Genomic DNA, 26141 nt, shown 5'->3' with positions numbered 1-26141 from the left:
CCTTGGAGGTATTGAAACAGAGGCTAGATAGCCATCTGACAACAATGAGGATCCTGTGAATTTAGGGGGAGGTGTTTGTGAGTTTCCTGACATTGTGCAGGGAGTTGGACTAGATGACCCTGGAGGTCCTTCTCAACTCTCCTGGTCTGCAAACTAAACAAGGACTCTCCATCTGATTCACTGGGGGAATCACTAGGTGTCTTTTGACCATGGTTGGTGCTGCAGCTCTGATCCCTTTTGATTTCTTTCTGCCTTTCTGATATGTTTTCATCTCTCTCCCAATAGGCACATAAATAAGGGAGTATTTCCACAGTTGGAGGCAGCCCAAGAGGAAGGCGAGAAGATGGAAGGGGAGGACCCAGAAGGACCTGGAACTGGCAAAGGCGTAATCAGAAGTCTCCATCACTTCCAAGCAGGGAGTGGTGTTGATTTTGGGGAAACATCTGTGCCAGAGAGCTTGGCTCACGATGCTGCATCCTCAGATGTATGCAGGCGACGCTTCCGGCAGTTCCGCTACCATGAGGCCGATGGGCCCCGAGAGGTTTGCAGCCAGCTCCATGGACTTTGCAGCCAGTGGCTGGAGCCGGAGAGGCACACCAAGAAGCAGATCGTGGAGCTGGTGATCCTGGAGCAGTTCCTGACTCTCCTGCCCCAGGAAATGCAGGGCTGGGTCAGAGGATGTGGGCCGGAGACCAGTTCCCAGGCGGTGGCCCTGGCCGAAGGTTTCCTCCTGAGCCAGGCAGAGGAGAAGAGGCAGGCAGGACAGGTGAGGGAGCTTCATGCCGTCCTTTCAAGCTGTGATCTTCCACTTTATACGCATCCCTCCAGGCACTTCCCCAGGGTTGATAGAAAGCCAGATCGCTGATTCTTGCAGCTCTATTGATGTGTGCAGGGATGGGGAATGGAGCGTGTTTTGCTTCCTTGGTCTTTAGCCTTCCTGCTCTTCTCCGTCTCTCTTCCTGCTGTTCCAGATGTGGGGGACCATCTTTGAAGATGGAAGTGGAGTTCTCTGAGGAGGAAGGGTCTCCTTTGGAGGAAGAGCAGAAGGCGCAGGCCCAGGAGTGTGCCCAAGAGGCCCTCTCACATGGTAAGGGTGCCCTGTGGGCCCATTGTGAAGTTGTTGGATAGAAGCTTCAGGAAAGGAGGAAAAGGAAATACTTCTGTGCACCACACGGAGTGGACTTCTGGGACTGGCTGCCATAGGGTATAATTGTGGCCACTCACTTGAAGGGATTTGGGGAGGGCAATTTCATTCTCAATAGAACTGTGTCAGAATTATAAGGGTGACCAGGCCATGTTTGACTTTCTGCATCTTCTGTCTGTCTATAGTAATAATCCTCTTGTGAACATTCCATGCACTCCAGAAACCATTGGTCCATCACGGCTCAGTTGGCATCTCTGGCCTCCCATTGGCTGATTCCCCTGCTCCTGCCTACTCAGGCTCTGGAATGCTGAACAAGCTGCCCGAAGCAGCCTTACCCCAGAGAGAGACACATCTCTTAGGTCTTCTCTGTCGACTGGCTTCAGAAAGGGTTGCGGAGCTCCTGCAGCCTCCCAAAAGGCCCTGTCAACAGCCCACACACAGGGCCTCCCAGCACACACAGCCTCCGAAGGCCACTGCAATGGCCCCGGAGCCTGGCTTAGCCTCAGAGGGCATGGCTGTCCCACCTTGACTGTCTTTCACTCCCTTTCTCCCTCCTCCCCTCAGCCTCGCCCCAAGATGGTTGCCTGAGAAGGAGACAGGGAAGCCTCGCAGGGTGGGTGTTCCTGTCAAAGAGAAATCAGGAGAATGATCATAGAATCATAGAGTTGGAAGGGACCTGCAGGGTCATCTAGTCCAACCTCCTGCACAATGCAGGAAACTCATAAACACTTCCTCCTAAATTCACAGGATCTTCATTGCTGTCAGATGGCCATCTAGCCTCTGTTTAAAAACCTTCAAGGAAGGACAGACCACCACCTCCCGAGGAAGCCTGTTCCACTGAGGAACCACTCTCATGGTCAGGACGTTCTTCCTGATGTAGTGTTGGAAACTCTTTTGATTTAATTTCAGCCCATTGGTTCTGGTCCTACCTTCTGGGGCGACAGAAAACAATTCCACATTATCCTCTATAGGACAACCCTTCAGGTACTTGAAGATGGTGATTCTATCACCTCTCAGCCGCCTCCTCTCCAGGCTAAACATGCCCAGCTCCTTCAACCTTTCCTCATAGGACTTGGTCTCCAGACCCCTCACCATCTTCGTCGCCCTCCTCTGGACCCCTTCCAGCTTGTCTATATCCTTCTTAAAATGTGGTGCCCAAAACTGAACACTATACTCCAGGTGAAGTCTTACCAGAGCAGAGTAAAGCAATACCATCACTTCACGTGATCTGGACACTATAGTTCTGTTGATACAGCCCGAAATTGCATTGGCCTTTTTAGCCACCGCATCACACTGTTGACTTATGTTCAGCGTATGATGTCAGCTGCTTGGTCCCCCTGCCTGCCCCCCCCCACACACACACACTGTGAAGAAAGACTGTCCTTTTCCTTAGAGGCTGCAAGGTTGCCAGCTCCAGGTCAGAAAATTCTAGATAGCAGAGGTGTGTGTGTGTTGGGGGGGGGGGGATTAATGCCTTCACTTGGGTGGGTGGGAAGATAGCAAGTCTGGGGAGGAGGGCACACGCCCAGAGGCCTTTAGTGGTACCTTTCCAAGTTAGTGGGAAATTCTTATTCTTATTGGCTGACCCTCCTGCCCCCGCCTACTCAGGCTCCGCAGTGCTGAACAAACTGCCAAAACGGTCTCACCTCAGACAGCAGTGCTGCTCAAAAGGCGTTGTTGCTGCCACCCTGTCTGCAGCCCACACAGGCTCCTAGCAGAATAGCCATGGAGCTGCCCCACCTTTCCTGTCTCCTGCCTCTTTCCTCCAATCCCCTCTCTCTCTCCCTCCTCCCCTCAGCCTCATCCCAGGATTGTTGACTGAGGAGACAGGGTTGCCAACTCCAGGTTGGGAGATTCCTGGAGATTTGAGGGCTGCAGCCTGGATTTGAGGAGGGGTGGCCGCTCACTCACTCGAATTTCATTCTCAGTCGAACTGTGTCAGAGTTATAAGGGAGGCTAGGCCGTGTTGGCTTTCTGTACTCCTGTATATTAGTTTTAATTAGCTGATAACTGTCTGTAAGGTTGTTTTTCCCATAAGCCTCTGCTCTTTTTGCTGGCAGCCAGTTTTCCTTCTAAGCTGAGTTAGTGTGAGCTAGCTCACAGTATTTTAAGCCTTGGCTCACACATGTTTGTCTTAGCTCGGGAAGAAGAAGAAGAAGAATTGCAGATTTATATCCCGCCCTTCTCCCTGAATCAGAGACTCAGAGCGGCTTACAATCTCCTATGTCTTCTCCCCTCACAACAGACACCCTGTGAGGTGGGTGGGGCTGGAGAGGGCTCTCGCAGCAGCTGTGCTTTCAAGGACAACCTCTGCCAGAGCTATGGCTGACCCAAGGCCATTCCAGCAGGTGCAAGTGGAGGAGTGGGGAATCAAACCTGGTTCTCCCAGATAAGAGTCCGCACACTTAACCACTACACCAAACTGGGGAAAAATGGCCCCAGAGCAAACTACTTTTGCAGTGGCTCACAACTTTAATACCAGTAGCTCATGAAGTAGAATTTTTGCTCACAAAGACTCCACTGCTTACAGGGACTAAATGCTGGCAGCCTAGGCATAAAAACTACAACCGTTCTCTACATTTGCCTTTGCCTGAATTAATATTCAACGTTCCCCAGCCTCTAAGTGCCTGGCTCCAAAGCCCAAACATATATAAATTAGATGTACGAGAGTTGCCATGTCTGCCGAGGCCTTTTTGACATCTCCGCTAATAAAATATACCTGGGCAAAATAGACTAAAAAGAGTATAGATCTGGGGCTTCTGGCTTTGTTTGGGGCTGCTTGGAGAATTCCCACCTGTGTCTGTGTCGGTCTTGATCTTGCAGCCCAGGAATATTTCTTGCTCTTCCAAAAGCATACACTATATCAGGTATTGTGATCTTCTATATATCCTATTGAGTATTGATATTGCATATAGGCTACCTCGTATTACTTGTGTGTGGTTTTAAGAATTTATACATAGCTTTTGTTCAGAGTAACTCTCAGAAAGCCTGTGTTCCTTAACCCTAATGGGGTTGGGGATACCAGGCAGAAGCCTGAACCCCTAAATATCCCCCCAAAAGAACGCAAGAGAAGCCATCTTGGATCCCGACAATGGCCCCTCCAGTCCAAGACTCTGTGTCTCACAATGGCCAAAACCCAGGCACCACTCGGACAACCAATGGAGGGCCCAGAACTCCAGAAGCCCTCCCACAGTTACCCCACAAGCACCAAGAAGATAGAGAATCGCCATTGTAGCTTGTGGTTAAAAGCCACTTGTGGACTTCTGCTCTGTACATTTATCCTATCCACGCTTGAAACTGTCTGTGCTTGTAGCCACCACCATGTCCTGTGGCAATGAATTCCCCGTGTTAACTGAAGTATTCCTAGCTCACATGGCTTCCGTTAGAGGGACTCAAGGCTGCTCAAAAAGCTGCCCCCCGGGAACCTTTGGAGGTGGGGCAATGAGTGGATGTGACATCAGAGGATCAGCAGAATCTCTGGAAACCCCTTGATATTACCCTTGGGTTTTGGACAGTTCTGATTGTGACGTTTCTCTGACTTCATTTCTCCCCCCCCCCTTTCCCCGAAACCCAGACTCAAAGGGCCGACGAGCAGGAGAATTACCTTCCGGGGCCTTTTGTCTGATCGAGCAGAAATGCTGTCACAGTTTTGAGCTCTGGAGTTCACAGGATGAGTGTCACAGAAGTCTGAAACGTGCCGGCAGTGTTTATAACTCTCCCCCTCCCAGCCTCATGGGAACCTGAGGTATCTCCTTCACCCCACCCCTCAAGGTTACTCAAAATTTCAGGGCAAGGTTTCACATTGCATGAATCAGGATTCAAACAAGCAAACATGACGTCTAGGCTAACACTTTCATCCAATGTTTTCTCTTTCACAGATAGTGAAGAGATGGTGTGGAGCCGTCAGCTTTGTGGAGGAGTGGAAACAGCTGCTGCCCCTGCAGTCCAGGTAGGAGAGATGAGCAGGGGACCGCCTGAATTCCCACCTCTTCCTCAGGGGGGCTTTTGCTCCTGCAGTTGCTGCTCATGTGTCTGAGCGAGAGGGGCTCTGAAGGCCGCTCCCTTTACCCCCCTGGCAAGCTCTCCATCCTGCACCACCCCAGAATGCCCCTGTCCAGGGTACAGTCTTGACTGGGACAGTCTCTGATGAGGAAACCTGCTTTTTCTTTCAGCCTCCAGCTTCCTTTGAGGAGGTGGCCGTCTCTTTCACCGAGGCTGAGTGGGCCCTGCTGGATCCAGGCCAAAGAGCTCTGCACAAAGAAGTCATGCAGGAGAACTATGGGAACGTGGCTTCTCTGGGTAAGGGTCTTTCATGGGTGCCAAAGGTGTGAATTGCTTCCCTTGCATTGAAGCGTGAATCAAAGTATTGAAGAGCAGAATGTCCTTGTGAGGCTCGGTCTTGTACTCACCCCCTCTGGAAGACTCCAGGAGCTGAAGAGGCAGTGAAAGTAGCCGACACACTGGGCTGGTCCAGGGGCCACTGCGGCCAGCGTTGTGGTCAGCAGGAGAGGCCGGGTGGGAGTCATGGCCTGAGGTGGAGACAGACAAAGGCCTCGTTTCACTCTTCCACCTCTTCTCTCTCTGTCCCAAAGAAAGCAGGGATGTACAGGAGGCTGCACTGGAGACAGACGAAGGGCTGGAGAGTCTATCAAGAGGGTCTCACAACAATATTCCCTTCCCGAGGGAGCTGGCTGCTAGTGAGTGTGCTGCATCGTTATGTCAACGGGATGAGCAAAGAACAGCCACGGTGGATTTCAACACCTCTTCTAAGGAACTATTAGGTGGGTTAGAATTATAAAGCCTTCTGGGTCAGGAGAAACCAAGGTCATTTGGGGACTGAGATCTTGGAAATTCTTCCTGAGGCTGAGCTCAGGTTTGGCTCTTTTAGCTTTTTTAGGGGCTCCATTGCCCTTAAATTCTGCATATTCCAGGGAAAGGTGAGCTATTTCCTTAAGGACAGCTTTGCTGGATGAGTCAGATGCCCGTCAACCTTTTCCTACTGTGGTCACTCACATGTCCCCAAGCCTCCCCTCCACCACCCAAGAAGAGGCATCCCTTTCAAAAACCATGGAGGTTCCCTTAAAACTGTGGGGTTCACTTGGAGAGGTACTGTCGAAGACCAGCTCCCCTTGTCTCTCATCTCACCTGGGAAAAACCTGTACAGTCACAGGACTAGAAATTATGATCACTTTTTGTGATTTGGGGTCAGGAAGCAATTTTTTTCCCAGGCCAGTTTGGCCATTGATCCTGGAGGTTTTTTGTTTTTGCCATCTTTTAGGCATGGACCAGGGGTCACTGGGGCTGTGGAGGGGAGGACGTATTTCTGAATTTCCTGCACTGTACAGGGGTTTGGACTAGATGACCTTGGACGTCCCTTCCAACTCTATGATTCTATGGTTCTAGGAAAAAATCCTTGCCACCTTTTCCCTAAAAGTACATTGGTGGCTTGTCCTCTTTGTCTGAGTGGTGATTCGACATCCCTCTTTATTCCAGCAGAAGATGGCGAAGAGTCAATTCGGAAATTTCAAGAATTGTCACAGGAAAAAGCCAAGAATGAAAAGGCTGAAGAAAACTTCAGGAATAGAGATGGACTACAGAAGCAGGAAGGAAGACGTGGAGTGAAGAGGATGGTGAAGCCCATTCCTTACCAAGGAGGGGGCTTCCGTGAAATCCCACCCCATAGCCATCACCAGTGGACTCCTTCAGAAGTAAACTCATTCATCTGCTCCAAGAGTGGAATGACATTTTCCACCGGGAGGAAGGGTAATGTATGTTTTCCAAACGACAGTATAATGAAGGCATGTAAATGCAGTTATTGTGGAAAGTACTTCAGATACAGACCACAGCTTCTTGTACACCAAAAATTACACACAGCACAGAACTGTTTTGAATGCTCAGAGTGTGGAAAGAAATTCATCACAAATGGCGAACTTAAACGGCATACAAGAACCCACACAGGGGAGAAACCGTTTGAATGCTCAGAGTGTGGGAAAAGATTCAGTCAGAGTGGCAATCTTCAACAGCATCAGAGAACACACACAGGCGAGAAGCCTTTTGAATGCTCAGAGTGTGGAAAGAGATTCAGTGTGAGTTCCAATCTTCAACGGCATCAAAGATCCCACACAGGGGAGAAACCTTTGGGATGCACAGAGTGTGGAAAGAGATTCAGTCAGAGTAGTGATCTTCAAAAGCACCTGAGAACCCACACAGGGGAGAAACCTTTTGAATGCTCAGAATGTGGAAAGAGATTCACTGCAAGTGGCCATCTTCTAGAGCATCATAGAACCCACACAGAGGAGAAACTGTTTGAATGCTCAGAGTGTGGAAAGAGATGCTGTCACAGTGGCCATCTTCAACAGCATCAGAGAACCCACACAGGGGAGAAGCCTTTTGCATGCTCAGAGTGTGGAAGGAGATTCATCACAAATGGCGAACTTAAACGGCATACAAGAACCCACACAGGAGAGAAACCGTTTGAATGCTCAGAGTGTGGAAAGAGGTTCAGTGAGAGGGGGGCTCTTCGAAAGCATCAGAGAACTCACACCAGGGAGAAACCGTTTGAATGCTCAGAGTGTGGAAAGAGATTCATTCAGAGTGGCAGTCTTCAACAGCATCACAGAACCCACACAGGGGAGAAGCCTTTTGAATGCTCAGAGTGTGGGAAGAGATTCTATCACAGTGGCCATCTTCAGCAGCATCAGAGAACGCACACAGGAGAGAAGCCTTTTGAATGCTCAGAGTGTGGAAAGAGGTTCAGTGCGAGTTCCAGTCTTCTGAAGCACCAAAAATCCCACACAGAGGAGAAAACTTTTGAATGCTCAGAGTGTGGAAAGAGATTCAGTCATAGAGCCAGTCTTCTGTATCATCAAAGAACCCATACAGGCGAGAAACCTTTTGAATGTTCTGAGTGTGGAAAGAGATTCAGTCATAGCACCAGTCTTCTGTATCATCAAAGTACCCACACAGGGGAGAAACCTTTTGAGTGTTCAGAGTGTGGAAAGAGATTTAGTCATAGCGCTAGTCTTTTGTATCATCAAAGAACCCACACAGGAGAGAAACCTTTTGAGTGTTCTGAGTGTGGAAAGAGATTCAGTGTGAATTCCAATCTTCAACAACATCAAAGAATTCACACAGGAGAGAAACCTTTTGAATGCTCAGAGTGTGGAAAGAGGTTCAGTGCGAGTTCCAGTCTTTTAAAACACCAAAAATCCCATACAGCAGAGAAACCTTTTGAATGCTCAGAGTGTGGAAAGAGATTCAGTCATGGAGCCAATCTTCTGTATCATCAAAGAATCCACACAGGAGAGAAACCATTTGAATGTTCAGAGTGTGGAAAGAGATTCAGTCATAGAGCCGGTCTTCTGTATCATCAAAGAACTCACACAGGAGAGAAACCATTTGAATGTTCAGAGTGTGGAAAGAGATTCAGTCATAGAGCCAGTCTTCTGTATCATCAAAGAACCCACACAGGGGAGAAACCTTTTGAATGCTCAGAGTGTGGAAAGAGATTCAATCAGAGTAGCAATCTTCAAAGGCATCTAAGAACCCACAGAGGGGAGAAACTTTTTGAATGCTCAGAGTGTGGACAGAGATTCAGTCAAAGTGACCCTCTTCACGAGCATCAAAGAACTCATACAGGGAGAGAAACCCTTTGAGTCAGAGCGTGGAAAGAGATTAAGTTGTAGTTGGACTTTTGGACATCTACAAACTGACATAAGGAAGAACCATGTAATCCCATAGATTGGGAAAAGAGTGCTTCTCTTCTTTCAGAAGTAAAAGACAACCAGAGACTACATAAAGCATCGAAACGATATAAACCCTTGTAAAAATCTTTAATCGGAAATCTTACCCAAAAGAAGAAGTATTGCAAATGGTCAGACTACAGAAGGAGCTTTAGATCCATGATCGGCTCCTGTCTCTTTTATCATGGAGGCTTCCACACAAGGGAATGTCAGATGTTAAAAAGGCTGAAATTTATGTTATGTTCATCGTGACGCCTCACTCTAGGCCTTTTCTATTTAAAAAGATAGAAAAATCTCTCTCTGTCTCTGTGTTGAGGCAAGAACGCAGAGGAAAGAAGTGCTGTTTCATGATGACCTTCCATGTTACCAGAATTAACAGCTGGATGAACATAAGAACATAAGAGAAGCCATGTTGGATCAGTCCAACACTCTGTGTCACACAGTGGCAAAAAAACCCCAAGTGCCATCAGGAGGTCCTCCAGTGGGGCCAGGACATTAGAAGCCCTTCCACTGTGCACCCCCCCCCCCCACTCAAGCACCAAGAATACAGAACATCACTGCCCCAGGCAGAGAGATCCAACAATATGCTGTGGCTAATAGTCACTCATGGACCTCTGCTCCATATGCTAATCCAATCCCCTCTTGAAGGTGGCTATGCTTGTAGCCACCACCACCTCCTGTGGCAGTGAATTCCATGTGCTAATCACCCTTTGGGTGAAGAAGGACTTCCTTTTATCAGTTCTAACCCGACTGCTCAGCAATTTCATTGAGTGCCCACAAGTTCTTGTATGTGAGAAAGGGAGAAAAGGACTTCTTTCTCTACTCTCTCCATCCCATGCATAATCTTGTAAACCTCTATCATGTCACCCCGTAGTCGACGTTTCTCCAGGCTAAAGAGCCCCAAGCATTTTAACCTTTCTTCATAGGGAAAGTGTTCCAGCCCTTGAATCATTCTAGTTGCCCTTTATGTGGACATAAAAACCACATATGATGGCATTTGAGAAGTGATGAATGTGAACTTATAATGGACTTTGTGAATTTATTTCTTTTTCCATTGGACTTTCATGTACTCTGCATTTTGCTTTAATGCTCCATGTTAATTGGCAATAATATATATATATTTAATTTAAACCAATTTATTGTAATATATTATAATAACATATCTTCATTTGTCATTAAATGTTAGTATACATATATAACATTTTCTCCACACACACTCTTTTGTGACCTCCAGGAGTGCATGCCCCCTTATCAGACGTCACCGTATTATTATTTAATCTAATTTATTATAAGGTAATACTTTGTCTATTAGAAAATCTTTCTCTGAACAACTCAAAAGTTATAATCCATCTTTATGATATTTCTTCTTAGTCATTAGGAATAAGAAAAAAAAGGTTATAATCCAATAATCATGTCTTTTAAACTGTAATCCATACATCGTTTCTTTAAAAATTAATCATTGTCAAAGATCACCAAACGTCCTTTAACGTTCCATTGTTTTTCAATGTATTTTTGAAACTTTTCCCCAGTCATTTTTAAATTTCTCTAAATCTTGTTCTTTTAAGATTCTCGTAAGTTTGTCCATTTCACTCCACTGCATAACTTTCAGAGTCCAATCCCATATCTAGGTCTTTCACCTTTTCTTCTACTTTTTGCACTTTTTGCAAAACTGCTTGTGAATCTTTTCTAAGATCTTCAATATCCTTTTTCAAATCTTTTTTTCACATAAGAACATAAGAGAAGCCATGTTAGATCAGGCCAATGGCCCATCCAGTCCAACACTCTGTGTCACACAGTGGCAAAAAAAAAATTATATATACACACACATTGTGGCTAATAGCCACTGATGGACCTCTGCTCCATATTTTTATCTATTTTTATTTATTTTCACATCTTCTGCACTTGTCTCAATGTCTCTTTTTAGCTCTGTTTTTGTTTCTCTAATTATATTTGCCAATCTTGCTTCCATAGCATCCATTGCTGCTTGCCATTCTGCTTTATCTATCTTGTCTGGTTTAGATTTAGCCATTCCCTCTCCTTCAATTGATTCAGCCCTCATACGTTGATGCTTTACTGCTGATCTCAGCTCCGTCATAACTGCTTGGCTGTTGCTTTAAATAGGCTCAAAAGTTGACCTCTCAAATTCAAATTTTGAGCACACAGTCTGATAGATTAGATCATGCCCTGTTCAATAAGCCCAAAACCGCCGTTCTCCGATGCTCCTAAGTCAAGATATTAGTTTTTTTAAAGTTTTTTGCACAAAGTGGCAGCCACAGTTTTTCTATCAGTTTAAAAAACTTTTTTCCTTTTTACTCCAAAACAACACCAAAATTAGTGTAAAGTATATAGTCCAATAGTTCTTACCTTTTAATGATGATATCTGCCGGCTCTGCTATTTTTCAATGTCCAAATTTCTTTTTATTAACTTTTAAAATTTTGATCTTCTTTTAATGGCGTCTGATACTTCTCTGTGGTTCTGGGTCCTAGAGAGGGCTGGAGGACTTGTTATTTTTCCCTTCTCTTAATGGCGCTGTCCTTTACCTTCCTTCCTTTCTTGACACGGTCTCGTTTTCTATGGTTATGAAGTCTCGTGTTGTTTCAATGACAAAACTTCCTGTACTGTAGTCACCAGCTCAGCCGATCTTCTGGGAGGAGCTTTCTGTTCAAACCGCAGGTATGCCAAACATCTTCTATTTTTCCTCTTTTAAGCTTGTTTCTCACAATTTTAAAGTCCCAATTTCAGCCCTTCCTTTACACTCCTAGCTATATTATTACTTTTCTGGCTCCAGACCTTTGCTTTTAGTTTTATTTAGTCTTTTATTCGCCCCGGAGTGGTAGATATTAATCTATTACCTTCAGTTCTTTTATCCTTCTTTGCACTGCTCCATAAGTTCTCAAATGTTAATCAGTCTCATAGAAGCTTTGTATCTTGGTGGATTTAAGCCAGTTAATGGCCTCCGAGATCCTCTGTAGACGATGGAATGCAATCTTTTCGGGAGACTCTTCAAAGCCAAAAAGAAATCCCATTGGAGTTCCTCGTCAGCCAAAGTAAATCCCTTCAGAACTTCACATGCATTTCTTGGCCCCCTCCCTACCTGGAAGGTGTAGGCAGCAGGTGTTGAAGTCACCTTCTCTGCCCAAAACAGAGGTTCTGATCTGCCCGTCTGCTGAAGAGCTGCTCAATTCTCCATGACCAAAACCGGAAGCCTTAATTGGCAATAATATTGTATACAACTATAAAAAGATTTAGACATCATATCCATTCATGAAAATTGCTCTTTTATTTACATCTTTCTTGCGTGCTATTGCAGCTAACCGTGTGTTAGTTTATTTTGGTCTTTCAGGCTGTAATCCTTAAATATTTTTAATTCCTGAGAGAGCCACGGTCGTTGCCGGGTTCTCGGCGATTGCGTTTGCATCTTCCTGCTGGAGATGGGAATGTGAACTCTTGTGGGAGGGCTGCGTTGCTTGGCACCCAATGCTTTGAAAAATAACGGTTTCTCAATGTTTTTATAGGGGGTCCTGGCCCATCCTTGTCAGTTTTCACAAGAACATTCTTGCCTTGAGGATCTCAGTATTTCAATTAAAGTCTTGAATGCTTCCTGAGTGTGTTGTTGGCTGAAAATCCAGGGAGTTGACATATTGTGAAAACTCCCCATTACCCTTGTCAAAACCCCCCTGCAGTTCAGGAATCACACAGTCCACTTCATAAATGTCAGGTTTATTCACAGACAGACATGGAGGCAAAGCAAGGTTTTTCAAAGACTGACTCTTCTTCTCAGTAGCCCCCTTATATACCTTTTCATAACCGTTATACATTCAAGCAAAAAGCAGGAGTGTAAAAGCGGGAATACTTCACGGGCATTTGGCCTTTCTCACACTCCCCTCCACCCCCAGAGTCTTAGGTTTGAAGGTGTGTTTTAATCAGAGTTACATTTGTGTCTGACCTTGAGACTAGAGTCCCGACTGGCAGAAGAGGCTTTGGTATATGAGTTACAACGATATGCGAGGCGAAACCTCTCCTTCCTTGGAGGTTCTTAAACAGAGGCGAGATGGCCATCTGACAGCGATGAAGATCCTGGGAATTTGGGGTAGGTATTTGTGGGTTTCCTGCATTGTGCAGGGAATTGGACTAGATGACCCTGGAGGTCCCCTCCAACTCTGATTCTGTGAAGTGTGGGGAAGCCAGGCCAACAGCAAAAGCCATGGTTACATTCAGTAAAGTCAAAATCATGACAAGGCATTTGACATACTGCCCCCCTAAGGCCCTCTTCCCCCAGGTTTGTCAGGGTACATTTTGTGAAAGTTCTTACTTAAGCATGAACAGTGGGTGTCACTCGCATGCACCCATTCCGCCCGGCTTATGGGGAAATGAGTCCATTTGATGAGATGGTACAGCTCTCCTCGTTTCCACTTTGAATCCAAGACGAATCACCGTTGGAGGCAGACTAGGCTGCGGTGGGTGCCAACAGGATGGCCCAGGGTTGTGTTTCAGGAAGCTGGCGTGGAAACAAGGGTGGCCATTTTCTAGAGGTTTTGGCAGTTCAAGCTCCAACAGTCACCTCATTTATCATACGTTTAATAGGAAATGGTCCCAAGTATTTTAGGCCCAGTTTTTTACAGCTTTGTGGGTTCAGGAGGTGTTTGGTGGAGATATATACCGTGTCTCCCATCTTTAAATCCCACAACTTAAGAGTGTTTATTATCAAATTGGGTTTTATAAGTCTCTTAAAGTACCGGTAAGTTCCAATTGGATGATAGTAATTTCCACTAGTCTCTGAACTTGGGGAATTCCCAGCACCAGCGGAAAGTTCTGGGAATGGTTTCTCTTCATAGCCATTAACCACTAGGAAGGGGCTGGTATTAGTGGCACTGTGGACACTATTGTTAAAAGCATACTCTGCAAACGGTAACAATGAGACCCAATGGGGAAAAGCTTGCTTTCCCATGACCTCCCTCCCTCCACCATCTTTACTGGGAGCCTGACTGCCAAAATGGTTCCTTCAAGCCTTTGCTCACTAAAGCAGTACGGGGGAAAATGTTTTGTTTTGTTTTTTTTTTTTAAAAGTCTGGGAGAACTGGGTTTGATTCCCCACTCCACCACATGTAGCCAATTGGGCGATCTTGGGTCCAAGGCAGGCTTGCCCATTAGGCAAGCTAGGTGGTTGCCTAGGGCGCTGGGAGGTGGGGGGCGTTGAATTGGTCTCTCCTCCAATTCGGTAGGGGGTGGCTGCCTAGGGCACCAGGCGCTCACAGGCCGGCGCCGCTTGGGTCAGTCACAAGTTCTCTCACAACAGTTCTCTCACTCAGACCCACCTGCCTCACAGGGTGTCGGTTGTGGGGAGGGGAGATGGATGGAGGTTGTGGTCAAGTCCTCAGTCCCCCAGACGCAGTAACCAGGCCACGGATGTAATGGGAGCTTTATTGGAACTTAGGATCACGCAGGCGTTGCAGGTCTTGCAAAGACTGGCAGCCCCGGCCTTTGCCTCCCATATAGACATTCAGTAAAACCGTTAATATTTCAAAAGATAGTGGGAAAGCATAGCAGGAATTTCCCGCCTATCCTAGCCCAACCTCCTGCAGGTGTTTCTGGTTATGCAGAGAGCACGCGAGCAAGCGAGAGTGCAAGAAAACAAAGCACACAATAAGGAACGGTTCATGGCAGGACTCTTGACTGTTGTAAGCCACTCTGAGACTGTGTGAAGAGAGGGGTATAAATCCACTACTGCATCTGTGATAGATAGCTAGCTAGCTAGCTAGATAGATAGATAGATAGATAGATAGATAGATAGATAGATAGATAGATAGATAGATAGATAGATAGATAGATAGATTTATTGTCATTGTTCTCCACAAAAAGAGAGCAACGAAATGAGATGCTCTTCCACAAACATACCAACATATCAAACACACATATTCATATTCATACCATTTAAATACATCTAAAACCATTAAAACCATCAATGTGACCTTTGATGCTATCCTGTATAGCAGGGGTGCCCAACGGTAGCTCTCCAGATGATTTTTGCCTACAACTCCCATCAGCCCCAGCCATTGGCCATGCTGGCTGGGGCTGATGGGAGTTGTAGGCAAAAAAAAATCTGCAGAGCTACCGTTGGGCACCCCTGCTATACAGCAGCTGTGTGACTGTTGGGACTCCATTACTCCCAAGGCTTGTGTCCTTGGAAAAGCTCCTGAGTTCCTTGCAATAAACCTATATTTTGATTCAGAACAAAAGGACTCTGTTATTGGGAAATATCGGGGTTTGACACTTCCCTTTTTTTGCCACTGTGTGACACAGTGTTGGACTGGAAGGGCCATTGGCCTGATCCAACATGGCTTCTCTTATGTTCTTTTGTGACACAGAGTGTTGGACTGGATGGGCCACTGGCCTGATCCAACAGGGCTTCTCTTATGTTCTTTTGTGACACAGTGTTGGACTGGAGGGGCCATTGGCCTGATCCAACATGGCTTCTATTATGTTCTTTTGTGACACAGAGTGTTGGACTGGATGGGCCATTGGCCTGATCCAACATGGCTTCTCTTATGATCTTATGTGACACAGAGTGTTGGACTGGAGGGGCCATTGGCCTGATCCAACATGGCTTCTCTTATGTTCTTATGTGACACAGAATGTTGGACTGGATGGGCCATTGGCCTGATCCAACATGGCTTCTATTATGTTCTTTTGTGACACAGAGTGTTGGACTGGAGGGGCCATTGGCCTGATCCAACAGGGCTTCTCTTATGTTCTTCTGTGACACAGAGTGTTGGACTGGAGGGGCCATTGGCCTGATCCAACAGGGCTTCTCTTATGTTCTTCTGTGACACAGAGTGTTGGACTGGAGGGGCCATTGGCCTGATCCAACAGGGCTTCTCTTATGTGACACAGAGTGTTGGACTGGATGGGCCATTGGCCTGATCCAACAGGGCTTCTCTTATGTTCCCTTCACATCTCATCTCAATCACATGCCTCACTGGCAACCAATGTTCCCTTTAAGCCCTGGAGTCTTGTGAACAAAAATCCTACTTTGTGAGTTGCTGGCACTCAAGTTGTGAGCTCGTGCATGCCTTAGTTTGCTCTGGGGCCATTTTTCCTGAGCGAAGACAAAAATCTATGAGCCAGAGGCTAGAAAGTTCTGAGCTGGCTCACACTAACTCAGCATAGAGGGGACATTGCTGGCATGCAGTACTTAAATGGGGGTGGGGCTGTATTGGGGACGCTGCCTTTGACTCCCCCCTCCATCCTTTCAAGTCAGCGCCAGCAGAGAGTGAAGCCTCGTGCTGCAGCTCCTTCACGCTTCCGCTAATGGAGCAGGAGGAAGAAGAAGCTGGGGGCCAGGACGGAGAGGGCCCTGCCCCTGCCCACAGCTGCTGTGGAAAGCCCGTCGTTGCCACCCCCTGCCCAGCAGCACCAAGCAGAAGCCCGGCTCGGGGGCAGCCGGCTAACCGCGGGGGGGGGGGGTGATGAGGGGGCATGCTCGGGTGCACGTTCCAATTCCGAAATGGTCGAATTCGAACTCTCCGCCAAAAGGAAGAGCCCTCCAGAGAGCCACCTCTCTCTCTCTCTTTCCCGGGACTGCGATGCTTCTCCGCCCCGCGCAACTCTTCCTTGCAAGGAGACCTTCCCTGCATCCGGCTGCTGCTGCAAGGAGGGGGCTTTTCCCTGCTGCTCCGCCTTCCTTCCTCCCTCCCTCCCTCTCGGGGGCAATGCAGAAACTTCTCCCCCCCCCCCCCCGCGGAAGAGCCTTTTCCCCTCCCGCCCCCGGCTCGGCCTCCCTTGCAAAAACGGCGCTGCCCCTTTAACCCTCGCAGTGCTGGACACAGATGCTGAAGACGCCCCCCTGCTCCTTTCCAGCCGGGGGTCTCCGTTCGGCCCTAAAGGCGCCTTCCGGGGCGGGGAGGGGGGAGCAGCAAGGAAAGGATGGGGTATCAGTGGGATTATTTCCATCGACATGCTCAGAATAGGGATATTGGCTGTTTATCTCATGACATATGCTTTACCCATTTCCACTGTATTTTATTGTATTCTTTTTTCCTGTGGCAAACTAGAAATTTTGCTTACATGTGAAAAAGTAAATTACGTACGTGGACAAGAACCTCACTCGCCAATGTATTTCTCTTTGAGCTGCATTGACACACTCAAGCAGGGGTCTGGGTAAAAGTCGGATCTACACGGATCTTCATGAATTCATATGATTTTTACATTGAAATGAAATCAAACCACTTTAATCCTGTAGATTCTGTCTTAGACTATAGGCAGGACCACAAAAATCATGCCTCCACGAATTCGTGGCGCCTCAGCAGTGCAAAAACTGGCTTCCAAAGCACGGATCCTCATGAATTCATATGATTTTTATGGTGAAATGAAATCAAACCACCATCCTGTTGTAGATCCTCTCTTAGACTATAGGCAGCACCAGAAAAATCATGCCTCCACGAATTGGTGGCGCCACAGCACTGAAAAAACATGTTTCCAAACCACGGATCCTCATGGATCCTCATGATTTTTGCTTTGGGCCACCACAAGATAACCAGCCAATCACATATCATGTCCATGGGCAGATGTTGGACCACAGAAATCGTGGATCCACGGCTTCGTGGCAGCACCAGGGACCAAAAACTTACTTTTGGACCACGGATCCTCATGGATCCATGTGATTTTTGCTTCGGATCCCCCCAAGCCCTCCATCCAGTCAACTATCATGTCATGGGCACAGTTTACACCACAGAAATCATGGATCCACGGCTTCGTGGCAGCGCCAGGGACCAAAAACTTGCTTTTGGACCACGGATCCTCATGGATCCACATGATTTTTGCCTTGGATCCCCCCAAGCTGTCCATCCAGTCATATATTATGTCCACGGGCACAGTTTACACCACAGAAATCATGGATCCACGGCTTCGTGGCAGCGCCAGGGACCAAAAACTTGCTTTTGGACCACGGATCCTCATGGATACACATGATTTTTGCCTTTGATCCCCCCAAGCCATCCATCCAGTCATATATTATGTCCATGGGCACAGCTTACACCACAGAAATCATGGATCCACGGCTTCGTGGCAGCGCCAGGGACCAAATACTTGCTTTTGGACCACGGATCCTCATGGATCCACGTGATTTTTGCCTTGGATCCCCCCAAGCCATCCATCCAGTCATATATTATGTCCATGGGCACAGCTTACACCACAGAAATCATGGATCCACGGCTTCGTGGCAGCGCTAGGGACCAAATACTTGCTTTTGGACCACGGATCCTCATGGATCCACGTGATTTTTGCCTTGGATCCCCCCAAGCCGTCCATCCAGTCATATATCATGTCCATGGGCACAGTTTACACCACAGAAATCATGGATCCACGGCTTCGTGGCAGCGCCAGGGACCAAAAACTTGCTTTTGGACCACGGATCCTCATGGATCCACATGATTTTTGCCTTGGATCCCCCCAAGCCGTCCATCCAGTCATATATTATGTCCATGGGCACAGTTTACACCACAGAAATCATGGATCCACGGCTTCGTGGCAGCGCCAGGGACCAAAAACTTGCTTTTGGACCACGGATCCTCATGGATCCACATGATTTTTGCCTTGGATCCCCCCAAGCCGTCCATCCAGTCATATATTATGTCCATGGGCACAGTTTACACCACAGAAATCATGGATCCACGGCTTCGTGGCAGCGCCAGGGACCAAAAACTTGCTTTTGGACCACGGATCCTCATGGATACACATGATTTTTGCCTTGGATCCCCCCAAGCCATCCATCCAGTCATATATTATGTCCATGGGCACAGTTTACACCACAGAAATCATGGATCCACGGCTTCGTGGCAGCGCCAGGGACCAAAAACTTGCTTTTGGACCACGGATCCTCATGGATCCACGTGATTTTTGCCTTGGATCCCCCCAAGCCGTCCATCCAGTCATATATCATGTCCATGGGCACAGTTTACACCACAGAAATCATGGATCCACGGCTTCGTGGCAGCGCCAGGGACCAAAAACTTGCTTTTGGACCACGGATCCTCATGGATCCACATGATTTTTGCCTTGGATCCCCCCAAGCCGTCCATCCAGTCATATATTATGTCCATGGGCACAGTTTACACCACAGAAATCATGGATCCACGGCTTCGTGGCAGCGCCAGGGACCAAAAACTTGCTTTTGGACCACGGATCCTCATGGATCCACGTGATTTTTGCCTTGGATCCCCCCAAGCCGTCCATCCAGTCATATATTATGTCCATGGGCACAGTTTACACCACAGAAATCATGGATCCACGGCTTCGTGGCAGCGCCAGGGACCAAAAATTTGCTTTTGGACCACGGATCCTCATGGATCCACATGATTTTTGCCTTGGATCCCCCCAAGCCATCCATCCAGTCATATATTATGTCCATGGGCACAGTTTACACCACAGAAATCATGGATCCACGGCTTCGTGGCAGCGCCAGGGACCAAAAACTTGCTTTTGGACCACGGATCCTCATGGATCCACATGATTTTTGCCTTGGATCCCCCCAAGCCATCCATCCAGTCATATATCATGTCCATGGGCACAGCTTACACCACAGAAATCATGGATCCACGGCTTCGTGGCAGCGCCAGGGACCAAATACTTGCTTTTGGACCACGGATCCTCATGGATCCACGTGATTTTTGCCTTGGATCCCCCCAAGCCGTCCATCCAGTCATATATCATGTCCATGGGCACAGTTTACACCACAGAAATCATGGATCCACGGCTTCGTGGCAGCGCCAGGGACCAAAAACTTGCTTTTGGACCACGGATCCTCATGGATCCACATGATTTTTGCCTTGGATCCCCCCAAGCCGTCCATCCAGTCATATATTATGTCCATGGGCACAGTTTACACCACAGAAATCATGGATCCACGGCTTCGTGGCAGCGCCAGGGACCAAAAACTTGCTTTTGGACCACGGATCCTCATGGATACACATGATTTTTGCCTTGGATCCCCCCAAGCCATCCATCCAGTCATATATTATGTCCATGGGCACAGTTTACACCACAGAAATCATGGATCCACGGCTTCGTGGCAGCGCCAGGGACCAAAAACTTGCTTTTGGACCACGGATCCTCATGGATCCACATGATTTTTGCCTTGGATCCCCCCAAGCCATCCATCCAGTCATATATTATGTCCATGGGCACAGCTTACACCACAGAAATCATGGATCCACGGCTTCGTGGCAGCGCCAGGGACCAAATACTTGCTTTTGGACCACGGATCCTCATGGATCCACGTGATTTTTGCCTTGGATCCCCCCAAGCCATCCATCCAGTCATGTATCATGTCCATGGGCACAGCTTACACCACAGAAATCATGGATCCACGGCTTCGTGGCAGGGGCAGGGACCAAAAACTTGCTCTTGGACCACGGATCCTCATGGATCCACATTATTTTTGCCTTTGATCCCCCCAAGCCATCCATCCAGTCATATATCATGTCCATGGGCACAGTTTACACCACAGAAATCATGGATCCACGGCTTTGTGGCAGCGCCAGGGACCAAAAACTTGCTTTTGGACCACGGATCCTCATGGATCCACATGATTTTTGCCTTGGATCCCCCCAAGCCATCCATCCAGTCATATATCATGTCCATGGGCACAGTTTACACCACAGAAATCATGGATCCACGGCTTCGTGGCAGCGCCAGGGACCAAAAACTTGCTTTTGGAACACAGATCCTCATGAATCCTCATGATTTTTACTTTGGGCCACCCCAAGCTCACTATCCAATCACATATCATGTCCATGGGTAAAGCTTGCACCACAGAAATCATAGATACACAGCTTCGTGGCAGTGCCAGAGACCAAAAACTTGGTATTGGACCATGGATCCTCATGAATCCTCATGAATTTTGCCTTGGATTCCCCCAACCTCACCATCCAATCGCATATCATGTCTATGGGCGGAGCTTCCACCACAAAAATCATGGATCCACGGCTTCGTGGCAGCACCATGGAAGAAGAACTTGGTTTTGCACCATGGATCCTCATGAGTTTACACCCTGGAAATCATGGATCCTTGGCATTGTGGCAACATCATGGAGCGAAAACATGGCTTTGAAGCACATATCCTCATGGATCCTCATGATATCTGCATTGGCTCATCCCAAGCTCACCATCCAATCTCATGTTGTGTCCATGGAAAGAGCTTGCTCCACAGATATATAATGGATCCATGGCTTCGTGACAGCACCATGGATCCAGAACATGATTTTGAGGCACGGATCCTCATGGGTCCTCTTATGAAAAGATAGGAGTCTTGGAAAACAATTTCACAGTTGACCTTTATTCCTGGTTTAGCAGTGTCCCCAAATTGACATTCTACACCAGGGGTGGACAACGATAGCTCTCCAGAAGTTTTTTGCCTACAACTCCCATCAGCCCCAGCCATCAGCCATGCTTGCTGGGCTGATGGGAGTTGTAGGCAAAAAACGTCTGGAGAGCTACTGTTGGCCACCCCTGTTCTACACTAAAATAATAGAATTGTATAGAATCATAGAGTTGGAAGGGACCTCCAGGGTCATCTAGTCCAACTCCCTGCACAATGCAGGAAACTCACAAACACCTTCCCCAACATTCACAGGATCTTCATTGCTGTCAGATGCCCATCTAGCCTCTGTTGAAAAACCTCCAGGGAAGGAGAGCCCACCACCTCCCGAGGAAGCCTGTTCCACTGAGGACCGCTCTAACGGTCAGGAAGTTCTTCCTCATGTTGAGCTGGAAACTCTTTTCATTTAATTTCAACCCATTGGTTCTGGTCCCACCTTCTGGGGCCACAGAAAACAATTCCACACCATCCGCTATATGACAGCCCTTGAAGTACTTGAAGATGGTGATCATATCACCCCTCAGTTGTCTCCTCTCCAAGCTAAACAGACCGAGCTCCTTCAATCTTTCCTCATAGGACTTGGTCTCCATGTCCCTCATCATCTCCATTGCCCTCCTCTGGACATATTTCGTTATTAACCTGTGGTGCCCCAAAATGAACACAGTAGTCTGGTAGGGTCCTAACCACAGCAGAGTAAAGTGACACAATCACTGAACATGATGTGGACACTTGGTTTTTGGTGATAAATTGTGTTTGCCTTGTGTGGAATTGTTTCCTGTGGCCCTGGAAGGTAGGAGCAGAAGCGGTTGAGATCAAAAGTGGTTTCGGCTCAACATCAGGAAGAATTTCCTGATCGTTAGCAATTTCTCAGTTGAACAGGCTTCCTCCTCGGGACATGGTGGGCTCTCCTTCCTTGGACGTGTTTAAACAGAGGCTAGATGGCCATCTGACAGCAATGAAGATCCTGTGAGTTTAGGGGGAGATGTTTGTGAGTTTCCTGCATTGTGCAGGGGGTTGGACTAGATGACCCTGGAGGTCCCTTCCAACTCTATGATTCCATTATTCTAATTTGGTGGCCTCTATCTAGTGAGCAAGATGTTTTGAAGTCAAAGATAAGACCATTACAATATCTGCCTTGGATAGTTTGCAACTCAGTGGCATCAGAAAGTTCAGAATGCAGTTATTTACAGTGAAAGGTACGGACATGATTTTGATTTCTCATGTTACTGTGGTGTCCTTGATAAGGTAGAGACATTACAGATTTTTTTTGTTTGGTCATCCTGTAGACATTGGTGTGATGTCATAATGCACAAGCCTCAAAGTAGCTGAAGCAGTGTTTGGCATCTTGGCAGTGTTCTGAGGTTTTCGTGGGTTATTCTGTGGTCATGGACGTGCTGTGTGATGTGAAAGAAACCTCAGGGGGACCATGCATGATGAGCCCAACTATTCAAAAATGAAAAGTCACAGAACTCATGAAGATTAAGTGTTTCAAAGTATGTAACCACACTGTGACATTATACAAGGTACTCGAAATCCAATTTGTATTTTGCAAACGCTGGACATAGACGTGACATCTGGATGGATAATGAGTGTGGTGAACAATAAAATTGTGAATGTGTGATAGTTGTTCAGCAAGCTATGGCCATGGATGTTACATGTGGTATAATGTCGAGCTTTCCTTGATCCAACGCAAATAACTTTAAGATCAAGAAGGATCCGCACTTCAAAACCATATTTTGGCTCCTTGTTACCGGCACAAAGCCATGGACCTGTCATTCCTGTGGTGCAAGGTCTGCCAAAAATCATGGTGGAATCCAACGCAAAAATCATGTGGATCCATGAAGATCCATGGTCCAAAAGCAAGTTTTGGTCCCTGGCGCTGCCACGAAGCCGTGGATCGACCAATTATGTGGTGAAAACTCTGCCCATGGACATGATATATGACTGTATGGAGGGCTTGGGGGGATCCAAGGCAAAAATCAAGTGGATCCATGAGGATCGGTGGTTCATAACCAAGTTTTTGATTTCTGGCGCTGCCACGAAACTGTGGATCCATGATTTCTGTGGTGGAAACTCTGCCCATGGACATGATATGTGATTGCATGGAGGGCTTGGGGGTTCCGAAGCAGAAATCACGTGGATCCATGAGGATCCGTGGTCCAAAAGCAAGTATTTGGTCCCTGGCGCTGCCACGAAGCCACGGATCCACGATTTCTGTGGTGCAAACTATGCCCATGGACATGACATGTGGCTGTATGGAGGGCTTGGGAGGGTCCAAAGCAAAAATCACGTGGATCCATGAGGATCCATGGTCCAAAAGCAAGTTTTTGGTCGCTGGCGCTGCCACGAAGACATGGATCCACGATTTCTGTGTTGCACACTCTGCTCATGGACATGATATGTGACTGGATGGAGGGTTTGGGGGGATCCAAAGCAGAAATCATGTGGATCCATGAGGATCCGTGGTCCAAAACCAAGTTTTTGGTCCCTGGCGCTGCCACGAAACCGTGGATCCATGATTTCTGTGGTGTAAACTGTGCCCGTGGACATTATATGTGACTGGATGGAGGGCTTGGAGGGATCCGAAGCGAAAATCACGTGGATCGATGAGGATCCGTGGTCCAAAAGCAAGTTTTTGGTCCGTGGCGCTGCCACGAAGCCGTGGATCCACGATTTCTGTGGTGCAAACACTGCCCATGGACAAGATAAGTGACTGGATGGAGGGTTTGAGGGATCCAAAGCAGAAATCATGTGGATCCATGGTCCAAAATCATGTTTTTGGTCCCTGGCGCTGCCACGAAGATGTGGATCCACGATTTCTGTGGTGCAGACTCTGCTCATGGACATGATATGTGACTGGATGGAGGGTTCGAGGGATCCGAAGCAGAAATCATGTGGATCCATGAGGATCCGTGGTCCAAAATCAAGTTTTTGGTCTCTGGCGCTGCCACGAAGACATGGATCCATGATTTCTGTAGTGCAGACTCTGCTCATGGACATGATATGTGATGGGTTTGAGGGCTTGGGGAATCCAAAGCAGAAATCATGTGGATCCATGAGGATCCGTGGTCCAAAAGCAAGTTTTTGGGCCCTAGCGCTGCCACGAAGCCGTGGATCCATGATTTCTGTGGTGCAAACTCTGCCCATGGACATGATATGTGACTGGATGGAGGGTTCGAGGGATCCGAAGCAGAAATCATGTGGATCCATGGTCCAAAATCAAGTTTTTGGTCTCTGGCGCTGCCACGAAGACGTGGATCCATGATTTCTGTAGTGCACACTCTGCTCATGGACATGATATGTGATGGGTTTGAGGGCTTGGGGAATCCAAAGCAGAAATCATGTGGATCCATGAGGATCCGTGGTCCAAAAGCAAGTTTTTGGTCCCTAGCGCTGCCACGAAGCCGTGGATCCATGATTTCTGTGGTGCAAACTCTGCCCATGGACATGATATGTGACTGGATGGAGGGCTTGGAGGGATCCAAAGCAAAAATCACGTGGATCCATGAGGATCCGTGGTCCAAAAGCAGGTTTTTGGTCCCTGGCGCTGCCACGAAGCCATGGATCCACGATTTCTGTGGTGCAAACACTGCCCATGGACATGATAAGTGACTGGATGGAGGGTTTGAGGGATCCGAAGCAGAAATCATGTGGATCCAAGAGGATCCGTGGTCCAAAATCATGTTTTTGGTCCCTGATGCTGCCACGAAGACGTGGAGCCATGATTTTTGTGGTGCAGACTCTGCTCATGGACATGGTATGTGACTGGATGGATGGCTTGGGGGGATCCGAAGCAGAAATCATGTGGATCCATGAGGATCCGTGGTCCAAAATCATGCTTTTGGTCCCTGGCCCTGCCACGAAGCCGTGGATCCATGATTTCTGTGGTGTAAGCTGTGCCCATGGACATGATACATGACTGGATGGACGGCTTGGGGGGATCCAAGGCAAAAATCATGTGGATCCATGAGGATCCGTGGTCCAAAAGCAAGTTTTTTGTCCCTGGCGCTGCCACGAAGCCGTGGATCCATGATTTCTGTGGTGTAAACTGTGCCCATGGACATGATATATGACTGGATGGATGGCTTGGGGGGATTCAAGGAAAAAATCATGTGGATCCATGAGGATCCGTGGTCCAAAAGCAAGTTTTTGGTCCCTGGCCCTGCCACGAAGCCGTGGATCCATGATTTCTGTGGTGTAAGCTGTGCCCATGGACATGATACATGACTGGATGGACGGCTTGGGGGGATCCAAGGCAAAAATCATGTGGATCCATGAGGATCCGTGGTCCAAAAGCAAGTTTTTTGTCCCTGCCGCTGCCACGAAGCCGTGGATCCATGATTTCTGTGGTGTAAACTGTGCCCATGGACATGATATATGACTGGATGGACGGCTTGGGGGGATCCAAGGCAAAAATCATGTGGATCCATGAGGATCCGTGGTCCAAAAGCAAGTTTTTGGTCCCTGGCGCTGCCACGAAGCCGTGGATCCATGATTTCTGTGGTGTAAACTGTGCCCATGGACATGATATATGACTGGATGGATGGCTTGGGGGGATCCAAGGCAAAAATCATGTGGATCCATGAGGATCCGTGGTCCAAAAGCAAGTTTTTTGTCCCTGCCGCTGCCACGAAGCCGTGGATCCATGATTTCTGTGGTGTAAACTGTGCCCATGGACATGATATATGACTGGATGGATGGCTTGGGGGGATCCAAGGCAAAAATCACGTGGATCCATGAGGATCCGTGGTCCAAAAGCAAGTTTTTGGTCCCTGGCGCTGCCACGAAGCCGTGGATCCATGATTTCTGTGGTGTAAACTGTGCCCATGGACATGATATATGACTGGATGGATGGCTTGGGGGGATCAAAGGCAAAAATCAT

At 47.7% G+C, this 26141-nt stretch overlaps 1 pseudogene; it reads left to right on the top strand.

Moving 5' to 3' along the window:
• Window positions 1-8799, top strand: part of LOC132571383 (zinc finger protein 420-like) — a 31801-nt pseudogene extending 23002 nt beyond the window's left edge.
• The last annotated feature ends 17342 nt before the right edge of the window (window positions 8800-26141 follow it).

Source organism: Heteronotia binoei, chromosome 5 (genome assembly GCF_032191835.1).
Source record: "Heteronotia binoei isolate CCM8104 ecotype False Entrance Well chromosome 5, APGP_CSIRO_Hbin_v1, whole genome shotgun sequence".
Taxonomy (NCBI): domain Eukaryota; kingdom Metazoa; phylum Chordata; class Lepidosauria; order Squamata; family Gekkonidae; genus Heteronotia; species Heteronotia binoei.
This window is presented reverse-complemented; position numbering and strand designations above follow the sequence as displayed.